We start from the raw sequence: 21,242 nt of genomic DNA, 5'->3' as shown, positions 1-21,242 counted from the left end.
AAGAGTTTCGTACCAAGCTCTAGGAGCTTGTTTAAGACCATATAAGGCTTTGTTCAAATGATATACATGATCAGGAAAGTTGTGATTTACAAAACCTGGGGGTTGTTCAACATATAATTCTTTCTTGTAGTTGACCGTTTAGGAATACACTCTTTACATCCATTTGATAGACCTTGAAGTTCTTTTCTGATGCATAAGCAAGAAAAATTCTGATTGCTTCCAGTCTTGCAACTGGAGCATACGTCTCATCATAGTCAATTCCTTCTTCTTGCATATATCCTTGTGCCACTAATCTTGCTTTGTTGCGTCCAACTGAACCATCCTCGTTCAGTTTATTTCTGTATACCCATTTTGTACCTATAATAGTTTTTGAAATTGGTCTTGGAACTAAGTTCCAGACATTGTTATAAGTGAACTGATTTAGCTCTTCTTGCATTGCATTTACCCAGTTCGGATCAGCAAGAGCTTCATCAATTTTCTTCTGTTCTAGTTGTGAAACAAAAGCTGAATAGATAAATAAATTTAGCATTTGATTGCGAGTTCTTACTGGATCAGATGGATTTCCTATTACCAGTTCAGGTGGATTTGATTTTCTCCATCTGTACTCATTATTTGTTGTATTAGCAATTTCTTCAGTTGGAAACTAAACACAGTTTTCAGTATCAGTTGGTGCTTCGTCAACTGGTGTGGGGACCCGGGTTCTAACTCAATTCTGTCTGGGATTAAATGGATATGTGAGAAAATGTGGGTCAAATTTTCGCTTTTTAACATTATGATCAAATGTTAATACTAAGCATAATCTTTCTTTATTAAATTATAACACACATAATGTACAAACATAATAAACGTGTCTTGTTCTAATACATCACTCTAAACTAGTGTTTAATACAAATACCAAAATACAAGTAGTCCAAAACTAATAAAAACCACTAGTCCTCTGATGCGCCCGAAGTCACCACGCTATCACGATCTCATCTCTGTCTCGACCCAGATACTGCCCCACCTGTTGTTATGTACACATACAGACATAACAACAGCCGGAAACTCCGGTGAGAACAAATCCCAGTATAAACATGTATACACGCATATAATCAATCTAAAACATGAAACATGCTATCATGAATGACATCCATATAAACATGTAATGTGAATCAAACCATGTCTGGACTCGACTCGACTATAACTCTAGGGATCCCGGTGTGAATAAGACGTCAATTGTTGTCACCTACCCTCCCAATCGGGGTGACTGTACGTCTTATTCCTAGACTTCGGTCTGATCTGTATCGACATCTACAATAGGAGAGGTGATCCTCCCATAAGCTTCGATATCACCGAACTTCTAGAAGTCTGACTGTTCTGTCAAGACTCTCCTATCTTAAATGCAATGAATAACAATCTGTAAACAAGGCATAATCATCTCAAAAGATTTGAATACAAGTCTATAAACAAATCACAATCATATTACAAGATAAACAATAAATCTAGTATGTGATTTTTGTTGGGAAACTCAAATTGGATCTAATTTGAGTCATGTCTCCCCAAACAAAACATGCATTATACCTTTCTTGTTGTCTAGTCGAAGTCTCGAAGGCGAATCTGCCAATATCGAATCTGAAATGGAAATGTTGTACACATCCTATTAATATTTAATCACAATCAACACATATTTAATTCAATGCTTGACCTTGGTATAATTTGACGGCATAACGGAGGATTCTCGTTATACCGATCAATCCAAATCTCATCATATATCAATAATCAATAACCTCAACTCATAATCAATATCATAACCATTTCAAACTCTGAAAATCTGCATAATCTCATGCATATACATATTGAAATCTCATAACAATCACGTATAGTATTATTTTCTCGATCCGTTTACGTTATTACGATGTCTATATTCTTAAAAACATCTAATAACAATCACATCTTAATTTCTTCAACACATAAAATCTGAATCATGTTGGAATTCGAAGATACTTACATCCTCTTGTAGCCCTTGAAGAGAGGAGCCCAAAACCGAAATCGGATTAAAGTTTGGATGTGTAAATATTTCAAAATCACAAGTTTAAGATCAAAAGAAATGGAAGCTTTTCCTCTGAATTCTCCCGACCCTCAGTGTTCTGAAATGAAGGAAAGAAAGACACATTTCATATATGCATGGCAAGGGACATGTGTTATTGTTTTTCAAACAACACGCATGACCGCGGGTGCGGTAGCTCAGGCCCGCGGGTGCGCTCAAGTTTCGGCAGCCCTTTTCATTTTCTGAAATTAGACGACTGCGGATGCGGTCATGGTTGCACCGCGGGTGCGGTCACCCCACTGTATCTGCACCGCGGGTGCGGTCCTTCTAGCACCGCGGGTGCGGTCTTGATTTTGCAAAACTTTCCACCCTACTGGTCATGCACCGCGGGTGCGGTCCTTCTAGCACCGCGGGTGCGGTATTGCCTCGAATAAAAACTCTCATTTTTTGCCCATGTACCACGGGGGCGGTAGGAAATGCAGTGCAGGTGCGGTATGGCTTCGGCCATTCCTTCAAAATTCTAGGTTTCATGCCAAACTTCTTCATTTCCCACATCTGATCTCTATATACAATATTCATAACATATCTATTAATTCAAAAATGTCAATCAGTGTTCCGGGCATTACAACTGGTATTTGAATGTTATCATTATGCTCTATCAACTGATCATCTGCAACGACTTCCTGCACATCTGATTGGTCCAAGACTTCTGGTTCAGGTGTTTGAAGTATGTTTTGATTGCCATGACTTTCATTTTTGTCATCATCTCCAACCTGATATCTGTAAATCGATCAACTACCTCAACTTGATCAGTTGTCTTATCAATTAGTTCAGTTTCATCGAAATCGACATGAGCAGATTCTTCAACATTTAGGGTTTTCTTGTTGAAGACTCTATAAGCTATAATAACTGATGAGTATCAAAGAAATATTCCTTCTGCAGATTTAGCATCAAACGCTTTTAAATAATTTTTACCATTATCAAGAATAAAACATCTGCAGCCGAATATTTTGAAATAAGTAATTATACTTTTTCTTCCATGCCAGATCTCATATGGTGTTTTCATATGATTCTTATTAATCATTGATCTGTTCTGAGTGTAACACACAGTGTTTATTGCCTCTGCCCAAAATATTTGAGAAATACCAGAATCAGCAAGCATTGTTCTAACAGCTTCTTTAAGACTCTGATTTCTTTTCTCACCTACACCATTTTGCTGAGGAGTTCTGGCTGCTGAGAGCTCATGCTTAATTCCAGCATTTTCTAAGAAATTTGAAAGAGTTTGATTGATGAATTCAGTTCCTCGATCAGATCTGATTCAATCAATTCCAACTGATTTTTCATTTAAAAGTCTTTTGAAGAGCTTTATTAGTTGTGAAGCAGTATGGTCTTTAGATTTGAGAAAAATAACCCAAGTAAATCTTGAAAAATCATCTACGAATACCAAGGTGTATTTCATTCCTCCTAAGCTTATGACTGGTATAGGACCAAAGAGATCCATGTGCAACAGTTCTAAGCATCGGGATGAAGATTTACAGCCCTTGTTTTTAAAAGAGGATCGTACTTGTTTACCATACTGACATGCTGAGCAAAGTTTTTCTTTTGAAAAGTCTATTTTGGGCAAACCAGTTACAAGTTTATGTTTACTCAGATAGGCAATGGATTTAAAGTTTAAATTATTTAGTCTCTTATGTCACAACCAGTTTTTAGATGATTTGGAAGCAATAAAATAAACTGGCGCATAAGTTTGATCATTCCAACTGAATTTATATGTGTTTCCACAATGTTTGTCGGTTAGTATGATTTCATCAGTTGAAGTTTTGACTGAACATGAATTTTTGTCAAATTGTACTGAGAATCCACAGTCGCATAACTGACTGATGCTAAATGTGATCTGTATATGTAGTATTTGTTATCAAGAATATGTTTTGTTGAGTCTTTAGACTCACTAGGTGTGATGAATGCAGGTGATTATGATAACAATGTTAATGGAGGTCTTGATGGTTGATCTGACTGGACTGAAGGTGCACATAACTCGAGGACCAGTGCTAGTTTTCCGCGCTAGTTTATGATTTATTACTTTAAGTTGCTGTGAAAGATATTTTTACGACTTTCATTATGTATTGAGTGAATTTTGAGAAGTTGGTAGTTTTATCAGTTTTGCTAATTTAGGATATGCAAACTATTGATGATCTTACGATTCAAACGATTTCCTTTGATTCTCAAATTTTAGTTGGTGGTTTTATTTTAAATGAAAACTGGTGAAAAATATTTTATAATATATAGATGTATTTCGGCCAATATCAATGGGAAAAAATAAAATAAAAATTCTTGTACTTTTAAAGCAAAACGAGTAGTGGATGTTTCATAGGGTGTCGCCACAAATGCGCTGTTAGATTATAGAGCTACACATTCTTTTATTTCTGAATTTTTTGTGAGCCTTTTGAGGGTCGCACCTAAGCAGTTGCATTTGGGATTTAGAGTTATGGTACCTTCGGGAGAGGAAATGCTATCGTCTAGCGTGTTCGAGGTGTGGAGCTCGAAATGCAGGGTTATTCTGTTCGAGCAGATCCTAATGTACTTCTTATGCCCAAGTTCGACATTATCTTGGTATGGATTGGTTGGCAGAAAATGGAGCTTCGATTGACTTCCGTCAAAGGACCGTATCTATTAATCCAGTCGGCGGGGATTCTTTCTTATTTGAGGCAGCTCGGAGCACTCTTATGCCACACATTATTTCTTGCTTGCTCGTGAGGAAGTTAATGATTAAGGGATGTCAAGATTTCCTGGCCAGTGTTGTCTCTATTCCTGACACTGCCAGTCGGACTACTGAGAAGGTAGAGGTCGTCAGAGAGTTTCCTGATGTTTTTCTTGACGACATGATCGGCGTTCCACCAGCGAGAGAGGTGGAGCTTTTCTATCAAGCTGATTCCGCGTACTGTTCCAATTTCTAAGGCACCTTATCGTCTTGCACCTACGGAGATGAAAGAGTTGAAAGATTAAATTCAGGAGTTGTTAGACAAGGGTTTTATTCATCCAAGTTCATCTCCATGGGGAGCGCCATTTCTCCTTGTGAAGAAGAAGGATGGTAGTTTGAGACTCTGTATTGATTACCGATAGTTGAATAGAGTGACCGTGAAGAACAAGTATCTGTTGCCAAGGATCGAAGGCCTATCTGATCAGTTGCAGGGAGTTTGGTGTTCTCGAAGATAGATCTTCGTTCTGATTATCATCAGTTGAAAGTCAAAGAAACAGATGTTCATCAGAAGGCCTTCAGAACTCGTTATGGGCACTACAAATTTTTAGTGATGCCATTTGGGTTGACAAACACCCCAACGATCTTCATGGATGTCATGAATCACGTATTTCAGCCGTTTATAGATTAGTTTATTTTCGTGTTCATTGACGACATTTTGATCTATTCGATAAGTCATGAAGAGCACAGTCAGCATCTGAGGACGGTACTGTAAGTGCTTCGGATCGAAATTTGTTTGCCAAGTTCAGCAAGTGTGAGTTTTGGCTAGAGAAAGTGATGTTCTTAGGCCAAATTATTTCGAGAGTAGAGGTCGACACATCTAGAGTCGATGCTGTGAAAGGTGGCCATTGCCTAGGAATGTATCCAAGATTTGTAGTTTCTTAGGCCTAGTTGTTTATTATCACAAGTTTATCAAGGGCTTTCGTCTATTGCGGTGCCCTTCACAGCTCTGACGAAGAAAAATGTAAGGTCTAGGAAATTCGAACAACGTAACCTGACTGCATGCAATCTATGGTTTTTATTTAAAAATATTTGTTTAATGATTTTTATGCATTGATTTCATGATTATTTCATGGATAGGAGTTTATTTCATGGTTTATTTAAAGTTTCATGCGTTACGGTTTTAAGTTGCATTTTTGCGCTCGAACGAGTAACAGAGACGCGGGATAATTAAGAAAAATAGTTTTATTAAATAATTATTTTAAATTATTTAATGTAAAGTGTTTTTAAATGTGATTTTCGAAAATGGGCATTGGTTGAGTATTTCTACTCTCACGGGTTATATTTTTAACCGATACCCAAAATTTAGCGAATCAGAAGACTTTTTGAGAATTCGGGCAATATTTTCAAAAACGTACCTAAAATAAATATTTTTTTAGGATTTTTATTGTCTTGATCATTTTATTTTAATGCTTAATGGGATCCAAATCCTTTTAACCCTTTAAAATTTAATGAAGGGGCCATTAGTGTGTTATATTGATTTAAACACATCATTAAGAAAACCTTAAACCTATTCTAAACCTATAAACCATACTCTCCCCTCCCAATAGTAGCCTCCCCCCATATTTTCAGTAGCAAAACCGTCGGCCCCCTTAGCTTTCAAAGAAAATCTACCCCAGCCTCTCCGGTGCATTTTCTTCGCAAGGGCCTTCAAGTTTTCAAGCGTTTAAATGTTAAGGCACACCTTGTATCTATTTTTCTCATCATTTACACAATTTATTTTCTGATGTATATATGTATTTGCATGAAGAATTTGTTGGTCTATCATATAGTATTATTTGTGAAAAGGTTTGACATGAAATATGAATCTTTTGACTCATAACTCGCGTTTTTCTTGATTATGGTGAAAGGGCTACTATGGTTGGTGGTTAGAGGTTTGTTCATTTCAAGGAAATAGGTATCAAAGGACTTGAGTCGGCTGAGGATGAGAAATATTGAGGGTCGATCGATTCTTTGTGTTTGGTTGGTTCAGGTATGGTTAGATCAAGGGATTTTGGGTGTGCAACCGTGCATGGCTCGATTCCAGCCGGGAAGCCGACACTCTTGGGTTGTGACAGGGCTGGGATAGTGCCGTGAGCATCTGGTCGTGGTCCATAAGTTGATCAATGGAGTTAGGTGGATGGGAGGCTCGGTTGGTTCGATGATAGGGGCAATCGGGTGGTTGCGCACGTCCGCGTGCATTGGGGCTAAGGGCATATTTATGTCGGTACAAGAAGGGGCCCACGGCTTGGTCATGGTCCTAGGGCGGTCTAGTTCGTGGCTGGTCCAGTATAGAGCTGAGTTAGGGTCGAATATTTAGAGCCAATGTGCACTTAGGTTTCGGCCATTCTTAGGAAATGAAATTTCAGTAAGGATCAGGGGTTTTTTTAGGGTTCTAAATGGTATGAAATGGGTGGTAAAGGGTATGGTTAAGTATTATTAATTCATGGTTTAATTTGAGAAAAAATTGGTTAGGTTTCGGGTTGATTTGGGTTAAAACCGAGACCTGGTCCAAGTTTTAAAACAAATCGTATAAGTTTTTAAATGGGCTCAATTTTACGTCTAAGAAATGCTTATTAATATGTTTTGAGGTGTTTTAAGGAGTTTCGTACGCTTCGAGTCGAATTTTGAGGTCTACGGGTAAAATGGTCAATTAGGGTCTCCATGGGAAAAATGGTCATTTTGCACCCGGGTCTAGTTTTTAGTCCTGGAAACACCCTAAACACGATTTACTTGTTTTAAAATTTTATGTTATCATGAATATGACTTTTTATGTAATTATGAAAAATATGATGGATGCTTGATTTTAAGGAAATTACGTATATGCATGATTTTGATAAGTGGTGAATCATGACACGTTTTTAAGGATGAGAATTGGTTGTGACAAATACAAATATAAATACGATGATATGCAAGGCCATGGCTCAGTGGATGGGCAATATTGTCAGTGATATCCCCGCCGTCGGGTACCACGGTTATATGTTGATGGATCCATCGAATAGAGCTAATAGCTGATACGAAAGTCAAAACTAATGATCTGAATTGAATTAAAAAAAATGAATACGTATATGATGATATGTTGTGACATTTTATGCTTTATTACGTTTACGTTGATGCTTTTAAGATCATGAAATTTACGTTGATTACAATACTTTTCACTATTGCATGTTATTTATATGTACTCGTTATAAATTTAAAGGTGTATTGAGTCTTTAGACTCACTAGGTGTGAATGATGCAGGTGATCATATTAATCAGGAGATTGGAGGTGCCGAAGAATAAGTAAGCAGAGTTGGTTGTGCGAACGCGAACCCGAGGACCGTATTTTCCGCACATTATGTTTTGAGTTAGGAGTTGATGGATATTTTAATACTCATTCTTTTTATTATGCTGATATTTATCAGGAACTTCACCCGTTTCATATTTTTTTATTTTAAAACGTATTTCGAGGGTTGAAAAATTGTCTATTTTTAAACTGCGGTATTTTTATCTTTTAGCTGATTACTTTTATTTTAAAATGTGTGAACTTCAATTTTTACCACTTGCATGCATAACAATGTTATTTCAAATTTTATCTTTCCAAAAAAAAAAAATTAGTAGACGTTTCAGTTGGCATCAGAGCAAGGGTCCTATATAGGGTTGTGCTACCGCAAGCTTCTGCAGCTCAGTATTTGTAAGGCCCGAGATTTCGATTATTGTAATCTGATATGATTTGTCGATAATTGAGATGTAATTATAGACAGAATAGATCAGACTGGGATAGACGGAATAAAACATTAGATTTGTGTGAGGATGAGCCCTCGCACATATGCGCCACTCATCCAGGCGCATATGCACGAGGTAGGCAGAACATTATGCGTACATGCGCGGATTGAAGACGCACACATGCGCGAGGAGGGCAGTAGCCAAGAAGCTGGAACAGAATATTGCGTGCACATGCGCGGCTAGAGGCGCGCATCTGCGCGAGTGTTTGTGCACCAAGACAGTAGGTCTCGCGCATATGCGCGGCCATGGGTGTGGGGACCCGGACGCTGATCTGTCTTATTAATCATCTTTGGGATTTAATTTACAATTAAGATAAAACAGGGTCTAAAAATTTTTCTTTTTAGTATAAAGTGCGGAAGGTAATGGCATCTATCTATTATACAAATCAGTATAATAATTATACATTTCAGTATAAAAGTACAATACTGTACAATCTAAGTCTAAGGTTCGATTACTAAGTTCAAGTAATAAACCAAATCTTCTACAAGTCCGGAATCACCACGCTAACTCGTCTTCTCTCATCGTCATCTCGACTCTGATCCAGCCCCACCTGTTGTCATGCACACATACAAAACAAGACAACAGCCGGATAACTCCGGTGAGAATAAATCCCAGTATAAAACATGGTAAGCATATATATAAACAATCTAACTCATAAAACATGCTATCATGTTCATATTCAAAAGTAATAGATTTCATAATCTATGAAATCAAATCAAAATAAGCATGCAATTCAATTCAGATAAACATGCAATTCAACTCAATTCAGCTAAACATGCTATCATGACTGAAAGCAATAATGATGGGTCTCGTGATCTAAGAGCCACATCCATATAAGTATGCAGTTCTAATCAAATCATGTCTAGACTTGACTCGATCTATAACTCTAGGGATCTCGGTGTGAATAAGACGTCACTGTCTGTCACCTACCCTCCCAATCGAGGTGATGTACGTCTTATTCCTAGACTTCGGCCTGATCTGTATCCGCATCTACAATAGGGGCGGTGATCTTCCCCTAAGCTGTGATATCGCCGAACATCTAGAAGTCTGGATGATCTCGCAGACTTTCCTATCTTAATGCATGAATACAAAATCTGTAAACCAAGCATAATAAGATAAAACATAAACAAGAATATAGTATGTGATTTATTGGGCAACTCAAGGATGGTCTCGATTGAGTTGTTTTTTCCCGAATATCACATGAATTATACCTTTGTCGTCCCGATCTGACGAAGACGATGATCTGTATTCAACTCTGTCCATATCCAATCTGAAAAGACAATATCGAATACATAGTATCAATGAATAACTCAATTCACAATCTGTTCTGATCAATACTCAAATCAGTATACAATCTGATCAATATCTGAACAAGGTACCATCTGAGTCATATCAATAATATCACAGTCTAATCAAAATCATATCTGAATCTGATCAATCTAAATCAACTGATGTTTCGACGGCATATCAATACAATCTGAATAACCCCGTCAATCTGAACCTCATAAATATAATACTGAAACTCATAATCTGTGTCAATACAATCACACTCTGAATACTAACACAATTCTGATATAGAATCTCAGTCAATATCTTTCAAAAATCATAACAATTACAGACATAGTCTGTTCTTTAATCTGACTTCAATTATACGATATCTACGGTAGTAGAAATATCATATCTGAATCACATGCACTTCTAGCAACATCATAATTTCAAAACATCTCAAAACGTAACAAAACTTACGTCCTTGTATAGCTCGTAGCACGAGGAGAACGATACTACTTTCGGATTCGAATTCTGATAAACGGTTCGCACGGAATCACAAATCAAAGCAACGAAAGTTGAAGGGATTTCGGAAGGAACTCTCGGCTTTTATGTTCTGATTCTGAAGAAAACGACCATATATATATAGTTCAATTGCATGCAAAACAAGTGGCAACATCTTCCTAGTGCACGTCGCACCGCGGGTGCGGTAACATATGCACCGCGGGTGCGCTGCCTACACGACCGCGGGTGCGGTGTCATCAGCGCGGGTGCGGTCCATCTAATACCGCGGGTGCGGTGTGGCTACGGGATTTGCACTCCATTTTCTGCACATGCACCGCGGGTGCGGTCATGCTAGCACCGCGGGTGCGGTTGTGCAAACTTCTAAATTCTAGTTTTCTGATTATGCAACACCTGGTTCTCAATTCTTTCTTCCCTCATTGCATGTCATGCATTATCATATCTTCCGAGTCTCCCGTTAATGAGGATTAATAATCTTGGTTTAACAATTCTATAATTCTCGGGCATTACATTTCTCCCCCTCTTAGATCTGAGTTCGTCTTCGAACTCTCAAGTAATCAATTCAGCTGTACGAGAAGAAATGTATACTAGAGTTCAACTCGAACTCAACTCTCTGATTCCAGTCTGGAATAAATTTCATGAAGTATCCTATCATAATACTTCTTAAACTAATTCTGACAAAATCAATCTTGTCATACTGGTTATACAACATCTGTATAAACCAATTATAATTTATAACAAACCAATACTACCTGTAGTTGTTATCATATTTGCTTATTCCAATCCAGGACATATTCAGTCTTTATCTTCAAATACCAATTGTCATCATCCGACGTTGGTGTCTTACATCTATTCATGCTGAACTATCTGGTTTACTAGTGCTAATATCCAGCACTAAAGTTCTACCAATATCTGCCAATATCTGATTATTACACCTTGACTATCTGTCAATGTCTCTGACTACCTGCTAATATGTAATAAATCTGCACAAGAGAGCTTATGATAGAATCTATCACAAGTACAACTCCATCAAAATTACAATCTGATATCATCTACTTCAATATTCTAATCCATCTGATTATTTATTTGACATCGATCTATGTCATCTAGTTCTGTTTGTACGTAATCTGGTACAAACTGATAGATATAGATTGAGAAATCTGTCAATAATAATCATATCACATCAAAATCTAAAGAAAATGGCTGTAATGTCATTACGAAACCATAGAAATGTACTCCCATTTCTATTCAGAAATATACATATTTTGTAACAAATCTTCTGATTTCTATCTTTCTATCTTCTTCTGTTAGCAATTCAGACTTATCAGTACAATTTCTGCCAACATTTCTGTACAATTTCTGCCATAACTGATCTAATTTGTTTATATCACAACTATCTGTTCGAATATAATATATTCACAATCACTTGAATGAAAACTGAACTCACTACTGTGCATTTCTGACACTATCTGTGCTTTCAGATTCGAACTATTCTGTATAACCAATCAATTAATAATATAAAATAAAGAAGAAATACCTACCTGGTATTCGACTCTGATTATAAATATCAATTCTGTTATACAATTCTGAAACATTCGGATATCACAAGATAATCAATCTTATACAAACACAATTCACATATCGGTTGCCCTCATCGAAACTCTGTTCTGATTATCCAAATACAATTCTGAGCATTCTGATCACATTTCTGAACTGTTGCAACTCTCAACTATTTACAATATTCTGTATCAAACATACATGCAAACCACAGTAATAACAGTCAGATTTGAAATAAAGACAACCTATACAGATCTAGTGAGTTTAAGAAAACTCATAGAACAACGATTGCTGGCAATACTGACAATTCTGACTACTGATCAATCTTCACAGTGCCCAAATCATCTGACATATCTCATCTGCAAATAGAATATGCTCCCAAACAATATAAGATGTCTCAAATACTGATTTAGAGTAATCACAATACGCAAGCAGATATAACATCATAAGGGAATAAGAGAATAAGAAAATCTGTAAAACTCAGCAATTCTGACTTTCTGACATCTCTCTGCTAATTCTGATATATCTGTTACCTGTGTCGTTTACAGTCACTGATTTCTGTCTCAACTGTGCAAATGAATCGGTATACAAACTGCAGATATCACATATTTTGAATACAATCTGTTTCAATTATGATTCATACCAGACTAATTTCTGTATACAATAATCACGGTTCTCTGAATATTTAACACAGTCTTTAAATATTCAACATAATCAATCAAATGCTGCCATATATCAATAAATCATAGATATACCAAGCACAATCTTCAGAATACCTCTGAACATACACGCTATTAATTTAGGATCAGAACTGAAATATCTTCAAGAGAATACCCAATCATCTGCAATTCTCAGCCAATATTCTAGTCTATCAATTCTTTCAATTCTGACTAATCATTCAGTATCATTCTATACATTCAATGTCATTCTGTACTGAATTCTAAATTAACAATCAATATCTGACCTCAATTCAATTCTAAAATCTATCTGTCGGATATAAAACAAATCTGAAATCTTATCTAGGCAAATATCAGCCAACTCATACACCATTGGCAGATCTGCCAATGTTAGGCTCGATTTCAGTAAATCTACTGAATACATAGGGATGCAATCTGCTCCTTTCTGTATTAATCGAGTCCTATACAATACCGATATCAAAGGAATTCTAAATCTATAATCCTTATCGTGGTTTCTCCACTGATCAATCATTTCTGGTCTGAATCTTACCCTTTCTGGAATTATTCTACAATATGTCTGTACTTGATCAGCATATACATATCAATAATGTGTTCAAAGCAGAAAACACAAGTACATCATAATCCATCTCTATCTCATTCTTATCTTACCGTAGTATACAATATTCTACAGAAAGTTCTGATATCAACATCTCCTCAACAAGTAAAGACATCAATACTACAGTACATACAAACCCCATAGATACATCATATATCAATGCAATTCAGTCTAATATAATCATAAGGAATGCATTAGTATATCTCAATACATATGCAATCTAATCATAAAGAATAGTACCTATGACGTGTTCTGAGTCTGTTCTTCTGTCATTACCACCAATGACTCTGCTCTCTACCCTCTTCGGAAGCCTCTCTGGGGACAAACTTTAGCAAAATGCCCCAGTTGTTTACAGATATTGCATCTACCCAGCACTCCTTTGCATTGCTCTGAGGAATGTCTCCCTCCGCAATTCCAACAATAGTCATTGATATGGCTTGGATTGGGACTACTTGAGCTAGAGGAACCACTTCCCGACTTCTTAAATGGCTTCTTTTGAACTTTCAGCAAATCTTGCTTTCCACTCGTACTGCCTCGATCGAATCGAAGAGGGGATTGCTGGGTTTGGGATGGCTTCATGCACAACCTCCCTAGCTGTCTAGTCAGACTCGCCTCAGCTCTCTTTGCTCTACTCAGGATGTCAGCAAAATGGTAAGGTCGTTGCAAATTCATGAATGCCACTACCTCTGAATTCAACCCTCTGATGAATTGATTCACTACAGCTTCATCATTCCCAGCTAAATGAGGAGCAAAATGCAATAGAGTAGAGAATTTAGCAATATATTGGTCAACATTCAGCTGCCCTTGGCTCAAATTCTCAAACTCTAATTTCTTGTTCTCTCGATATGAAGCTGAGAAAAATCTTCGATAAAATTCAGTTCTGAATATTTCCCACGAAATCACTGTACCTCTCTGTTCCCACATTCTTCTACTGGTAATCCACCAACTTCTGGCGGCTTCTCGTAACTGGTAAGGCACCATTTTAACCCTCTGTTCATCTGTACAGTCAAGTAAATCAAACAAGATTTCTATATCATCAAACCAGTTCTGACAATCTTCAGATGTCTCGGTACCACTCAGAATCGGCGGCTGTAATAACTCAAACTCTTTCATCTTTTCTTCTAGCTGAGCTTCTGATACATCTAGCTATTCAGACGAAGTGCTACCCCTTTTTGGAAATCTCCGAGGCGGTATATCTGAATATCAAACAAATCAATATACAATCTATATATTCTGTCTCAGCCCTCCTCTGATCATATACCTCTGATCCAGACTCGGTTCTGATTCAGGCTTAATAATTACATGCTGCAATCAACTCAGATACAAACAACATGTAATAGGGAAAGCAGTAAATCATGCTAGCACCCATAATGTAATTCACATTATAATAAATCTCATGCTAGCAATCACATGCAAGGAAAGAAAATTCAATCTACCCCGCTCATTCTCTTCTATCTCAGTCTAAAGAATCTATCAACTCTGACTATCTCAATCTAAAGGATCTATCGCTCTGATACCACCTGTTGTGGGGACCCGGACGCTGATCTGTCTTATTAATCATCTTTGGGATTTAATTTACAATTAAGATAAAACAGGGTCTAAAAATTTTTCTTTTTAGTATAAAGTGCGGAAGGTAATGGCATCTATCTATTATACAAATCAGTATAATAATTATACATTTCAGTATAAAAGTACAATACTGTACAATCTAAGTCTAAGGTTCGATTACTAAGTTCAAGTAATAAACCAAATCTTCTACAAGTCCGGAATCACCACGCTAACTCGTCTTCTCTCATCGTCATCTCGACTCTGATCCAGCCCCACCTGTTGTCATGCACACATACAAAACAAGACAACAGCCGGATAACTCCGGTGAGAATAAATCCCAGTATAAAACATGGTAAGCATATATATAAACAATCTAACTCATAAAACATGCTATCATGTTCATATTCAAAAGTAATAGATTTCATAATCTATGAAATCAAATCAAAATAAGCATGCAATTCAATTCAGATAAACATGCAATTCAACTCAATTCAGCTAAACATGCTATCATGACTGAAAGCAATAATGATGGGTCTCGTGATCTAAGAGCCACATCCATATAAGTATGCAGTTCTAATCAAATCATGTCTAGACTTGACTCGATCTATAACTCTAGGGATCCCGGTGTGAATAAGACGTCACTGTCTGTCACCTACCCTCCCAATCGAGGTGATGTACGTCTTATTCCTAGACTTCGGCCTGATCTGTATCCGCATCTACAATAGGGGCGGTGATCTTTCCCTAAGCTGTGATATCGCCGAACATCTAGAAGTCTGGATGATCTCGCAGACTTTCCTATCTTAATGCATGAATACAAAATCTGTAAACCAAGCATAATAAGATAAAACATAAACAAGAATATAGTATGTGATTTATTGGGCAACTCAAGGATGGTCTCGATTGAGTTGTTTTTTCCCGAATATCACATGAATTATACCTTTGTCGTCCCGATCTGACGAAGACGATGATCTGTATTCAACTCTGTCCATATCCAATCTGAAAAGACAATATCGAATACATAGTATCAATGAATAACTCAATTCACAATCTGTTCTGATCAATACTCAAATCAGTATACAATCTGATCAATATCTGAACAAGGTACCATCTGAGTCATATCAATAATATCACAGTCTAATCAAAATCATATCTGAATCTGATCAATCTAAATCAACTGATGTTTCGACGGCATATCAATACAATCTGAATAACCCCGTCAATCTGAACCTCATAAATATAATACTGAAACTCATAATCTGTGTCAATACAATCACACTCTGAATACTAACACAATTCTGATATAGAATCTCAGTCAATATCTTTCAAAAATCATAACAATTACAGACATAGTCTGTTCTTTAATCTGACTTCAATTATACGATATCTACGGTAGTAGAAATATCATATCTGAATCACATGCACTTCTAGCAACATCATAATTTCAAAACATCTCAAAACGTAACAAAACTTACGTCCTTGTATAGCTCGTAGCACGAGGAGAACGATACTACTTTCGGATTCGAATTCTGATAAACGGTTCGCACGGAATCACAAATCAAAGCAACGAAAGTTGAAGGGATTTCTGAAGGAACTCTCGGCTTTTATGTTCTGATTCTGAAGAAAACGACCATATATATATAGTTCAATTGCATGCAAAACAAGTGGCAACATCTTCCTAGTGCACGTCGCACCGCGGGTGCGGTAACATATGCACCGCGGGTGCGCTCAAACGGTGATTCCTATCCATTCTCTCAAAACTGAGACCGCGGGTGCGCTGCCTACACGACCGCGGGTGCGGTGTCATCAGCGCGGGTGCGGTCCATCTAATACCGCGGGTGCGGTGTGGCTACGGGATTTGCACTCCATTTTCTACACATGCACCGCGGGTGCGGTCATGCTAGCACCGCGGGTGCGGTTGTGCAAACTTCTAAATTCTAGTTTTCTGATTATGCAACACCTGGTTCTCAAATCTTTCTTCCCTCATTGCATGTCATGCATTATCATATCTTCCGAGTCTCCCGTTAATGAGGATTAATAATCTTGGTTTAACAATTCTATAATTCTCGAGCATTACAATGGGGCGCGCATATGCGCGAGCTGTCGAGAAGCTAAGTGCGGAGACCAGTAGGTCTCGCACATATGCGCCGAGATAAGTCGCGCATATGCGCGAGAAGTGCATCATGAATATTGAGCCACATTTTCTTGTCATGCATTGGGATGTATATATTGTTATTATTCAGCACTTTCACGAGCAAGAAACGAAGGAAATCCTCTGAAAATTCCTTCAAACTCCATTGTGGTTAAAGATTTTATTGTACGGTATCCGTTTATCAGAATTTTGATCTGAATACAGTTCGGTGCTCCTCTCGACACAGACCTCACAAGGACGTTAGTTTTACTACGTTTTAATATGGCTTGAAATTATGATATTGGAAGAATTATTTTTTATTATTATGTGTTTTGGATATACTGATCAGTATATAATCAAAGTCAGATCGAAGAACAGATTGTTTATGCAATTGTTATGATTTTCAGAATTGATATGATCGAGGTTATACAGATTTGATATTATGATCTGTTATTGTTGAGATTATGAGTTGTACTGATATCGATTATGAGTTGTCGAATCATATATGTGATGTAGAGAATGACGGGGTTATCGAGATTGTATTGTTATGCCGTTGAAACATCAGTATATTGATATTATTTAGATTTGGATCAGATGAGTTGTTGATTTTTATATATTGATATTGTATTGTCGGTATTTCGAGATTATACCGTAATGCCGTTGAAACAGAATTTCATTGAATTCTGATTATATTCAGTACTGATTTGAATGATGTATATTGATATCGTGTCTATTCGACATTTTCATTAACAGATTGATATGGACAGATGTGAATTGGAGACTTCGACTTCGTCAAACCGAGAAGAGAAAGGTATAAATCAATGTTGATTCGGGATTGCACAACTCGAGTTTGATTTAACTTGAGTTTCCCAAAATCACATACTTTATTTTATTGCATTGATATTTGCAATTAATGAGATTGTTATGCTTAGGTTACTGATTTATGGTCTAGCATGTGTTTGTGACGAGTCTTGGGCAGGATATGCCTAGTCAGTGGCAGGATATGCCAGGGAGGATAGGTCTAGTCATTGGCGGAGATGCCAAGACACCGAAGTTTGGTCGTATCGATGTTGCTTAGGGGAGGAGCGTCTCCTATCGCTGATATTCGATACAGAAAGGGCCAAAGTCCGTGAATGAGAACTTACCACCACCGTGATCGGAAGAGTAGGTGGTTGTTACGTTCTTATTCAGATCGGGATCCCTAGATTAGGAATGAGTCGAGTCCGAGTCTAAGAGTCACAGAGTGTGATTTACTGGTTGATACTGTTTCATGTTTCTGATTGTGATACATGATCTAAGTATAATTTACAGTCTGATATTGTTTCATGTTTCTGATTGTGATACATGTTTTAAATATCTGTTTCATGCTGAAATATCTGTTTATATGAAAGGCATGTATACTTGGTTTATACTGGGAATATAATTCTCACCGGAGTTATCCGACTGTTGTCGTGTTTGTATGTGTGCAGGACAACAGGTGGGACAGGATCAAGGTTATGAAGAAGATGAGATATTCAAGATTAGCGTGAAGATCCGGGCTCAGAAGTAGATTAGGATTCAGCACTGATATGTCATTGAACCTAGTTGATTTATTGTAGACAGTACAAGACTTGTACGTTTATGTTTAATATATATCTCAGAGTGATTTACATTACGTTTCCGCATTTGTAATTTTAAAAAAAATTTAGACCCTGTTTATTATAATTGATTATATTATTCCCAAAGACGATTAAGAAATGAATTAGCGCCCGGGTCCCCATAGTATTCAAGCCTCGAGTCTATAAGTTCATGTAATTTTGAATGTTTTAAATAGTTTACTGCTATCACCTGTATGATTACATGATACATATTTTACTGCGATTTACAGTACACGGCATTCATGATTTAAGGATTAAACGTTTTGAAAACTGGATTAAATTGCATGATGGGTTACGTATATAATTTGAACTGTATTAAGATATCATGCCTCCCAAACGCGCCCCGAGCACTGACCAACAGGATGACACTACTGAAGACGATAAAGGCCTCCCACCATCATCGCCATTGCCAGGGAACACAGCTACTCGAGTCCTCGAGGGCATTTTTAGACTTATGGAGCAGGCGCAGTAGGCTTCGAGACCACAGACAGACATATACGAGCAGTTCAGACGGCTCAACCTGAAGGAATTCGGGGGAACCACCGACCCTTTCATGGAGGAGGGTTGGATATGGTCATTGGAGCTACACTTTCAGTATCTAGAGATGAGGGACAGAGACTGGGTCAGGTGCGCTACGTATATGTTGAGAGATGAGGCATTACTTCGGTGGGAGGGAGCCGCTCATGGGGTGGATTTGGCTACTCTCACATGGAGTCAGTTCAAAGATACTTTCTACAACAAATATTTCAAATCAGATTTCAGGGGACTCCTGACGAGAGAGTTCATGAGTCTCCGACAGGGGGACTTGTTTGTGGCAAATTTTATCAGGAATTTTGACAAGGGTTGTCACTTTGTGCCCCTTACTCCAAAGGATTCCGCTCAGAAGCTGAGGCATTTAATGGATGTCCTGAAACTCACCTTGCGTCAGGATGTTATGCTGATGAGACTGGTGAGCTATGATGAGGCCACCATTTGTGTTTTTCAGGCGGAGCAGATCCTGAGGGATATTGATATGGAGATGCTACAAAAGAGACATCAGGCCCAGTCTAGCTCACAGCCGCAGAAAATTAGTTCACAGGGACATTGAGGCATCAGGGCAGCAAAAGGACCAGGAACAGTTTAAGAGGCCTGGATAGCAGTGGCCATCACAGGCACGAGGGGCAGACAGCCGTGCAAGCAGCGCATGTGGTTCCACTTCGACATGTGCATGTGGGGGACCTTCAAATGCTTCATATGCGAGAAGGAGGGTCAAAAGGCGGCATATTTCCATAAGAACAAAGGCCCCACTATTGGCAGGGCGTATGTAATGCATGCAGAGTAGGCTGAGGCGGAGCCAGACTCTACACAGATCACCAGTAACTTTTATGTTTAAGAATTTTAATTTACCGCCTTGATTGCTTTGGTTATATGATTGTTGTGGGAATTATTTTGGGATTGAGACCTAGAATAAATTAGGTTGCATGTTCTAAAATGTTGGGCTTAAGAAGCGATTTGAATTGATTAAGGGTTTTAAGGACCATATTGTAATAACCAAAATTTTAAGGGCCGTTTTCAAACTTTTTGAATTTTTGGGATCAAATTCTTAATTTTCGAGAAATTTAAGGTTTAATTGGGCTAAATTTGAAATTATTTTGGGACACGTGTGCAATTATAAAATATTTTAGGCCAAATTGTAAAGAATTCAAAACTTGAATGGCAAAATTGCTATTTCCGAAATTTTTGAGGTAAAAATTCAAGATTTTTGATTGGGTACTAAAAGTAAATCAGTAATATTTCGGGGATTTTGGGATAATTGCTGGTAAAAAATTTCTTAAGTTTCAACGCAATCAGATTTGATAGTATGTTTTGTCGCAAGAAGGATATATATTTTAGGTGTAGCCACATATGCATTGCTAGACTCCGAAGCTACACATTCGTTTATATCTGAATCTTTTGCCAAGCAACTAGGAATCATACCAGAGGCTATGGATTTAAGATTTACAGTTTCGATTCCGTCCGGTGATTAGATGTTTACCTCACAGATAGTGAAGAGATTGGAGCTTCGGTTACATAAAAATGTGGTGCATGCAGATTTGATTGTGCTACCGTTGCCTTAGTCCGAAATCATTCTAGGTATGGATTGTCTTTTTTTGAACAAAGCTGTCATGGATTTTCGATGAAGGTTAGTATCTGTCCGACCACCCAGCACTAAGTCGTTTATATTTGAGACAGCTAGACATCAGCAGATGCCTTACATCATTTCTTGCAGCTGTGCGAGGAGGCTCTAGAGGAGAGGCTGTCAGGAATTTTTTGCCAGTATCGTGTCAGTGACCGAGCCAGTTAGTCAGAGGCTAGAGGAGGTCAAAATGGTCAGGACTTCCCCTGTGTTTTCCCAGATTATGTTTCAAGCATTCCACCAGACAGATAGGTGGACTTTTCTATCGAGCTTATTCCAGGTACCGTGCCGATTTCTAAGGCACCCTATCATCTTGCACCTGTAGAAATGAAAGAACTGAAGGATTAATTAATGACTTGCTAGATAAGGGTTTAATTCGCCCTAGATTTTCTCCATGTGAAGCACTGGTACTGTTTTTTAAGAAGAAAGATGGCAGAATGTGGTTGTGCATTGATTATATAGAGCTGAAAAGAGTCACGGTCAAGAACAAGTATCCACTGCCCAGGATCGAGGATCTATTTGATCAGCTTCAGGGAGCATCAGTATTCTCAAAGATAGATCTCCGATCACAATACCACCAGCTGAAGGTGAGGGAGTCTGACGTGCACATGA

The sequence above is a fragment of the Primulina eburnea genome, chromosome 17, assembly GCF_022965805.1.
Source record: "Primulina eburnea isolate SZY01 chromosome 17, ASM2296580v1, whole genome shotgun sequence".
NCBI classification, from domain to species: Eukaryota; Viridiplantae; Streptophyta; class Magnoliopsida; order Lamiales; family Gesneriaceae; genus Primulina; species Primulina eburnea.
This window is presented reverse-complemented; position numbering follows the sequence as displayed.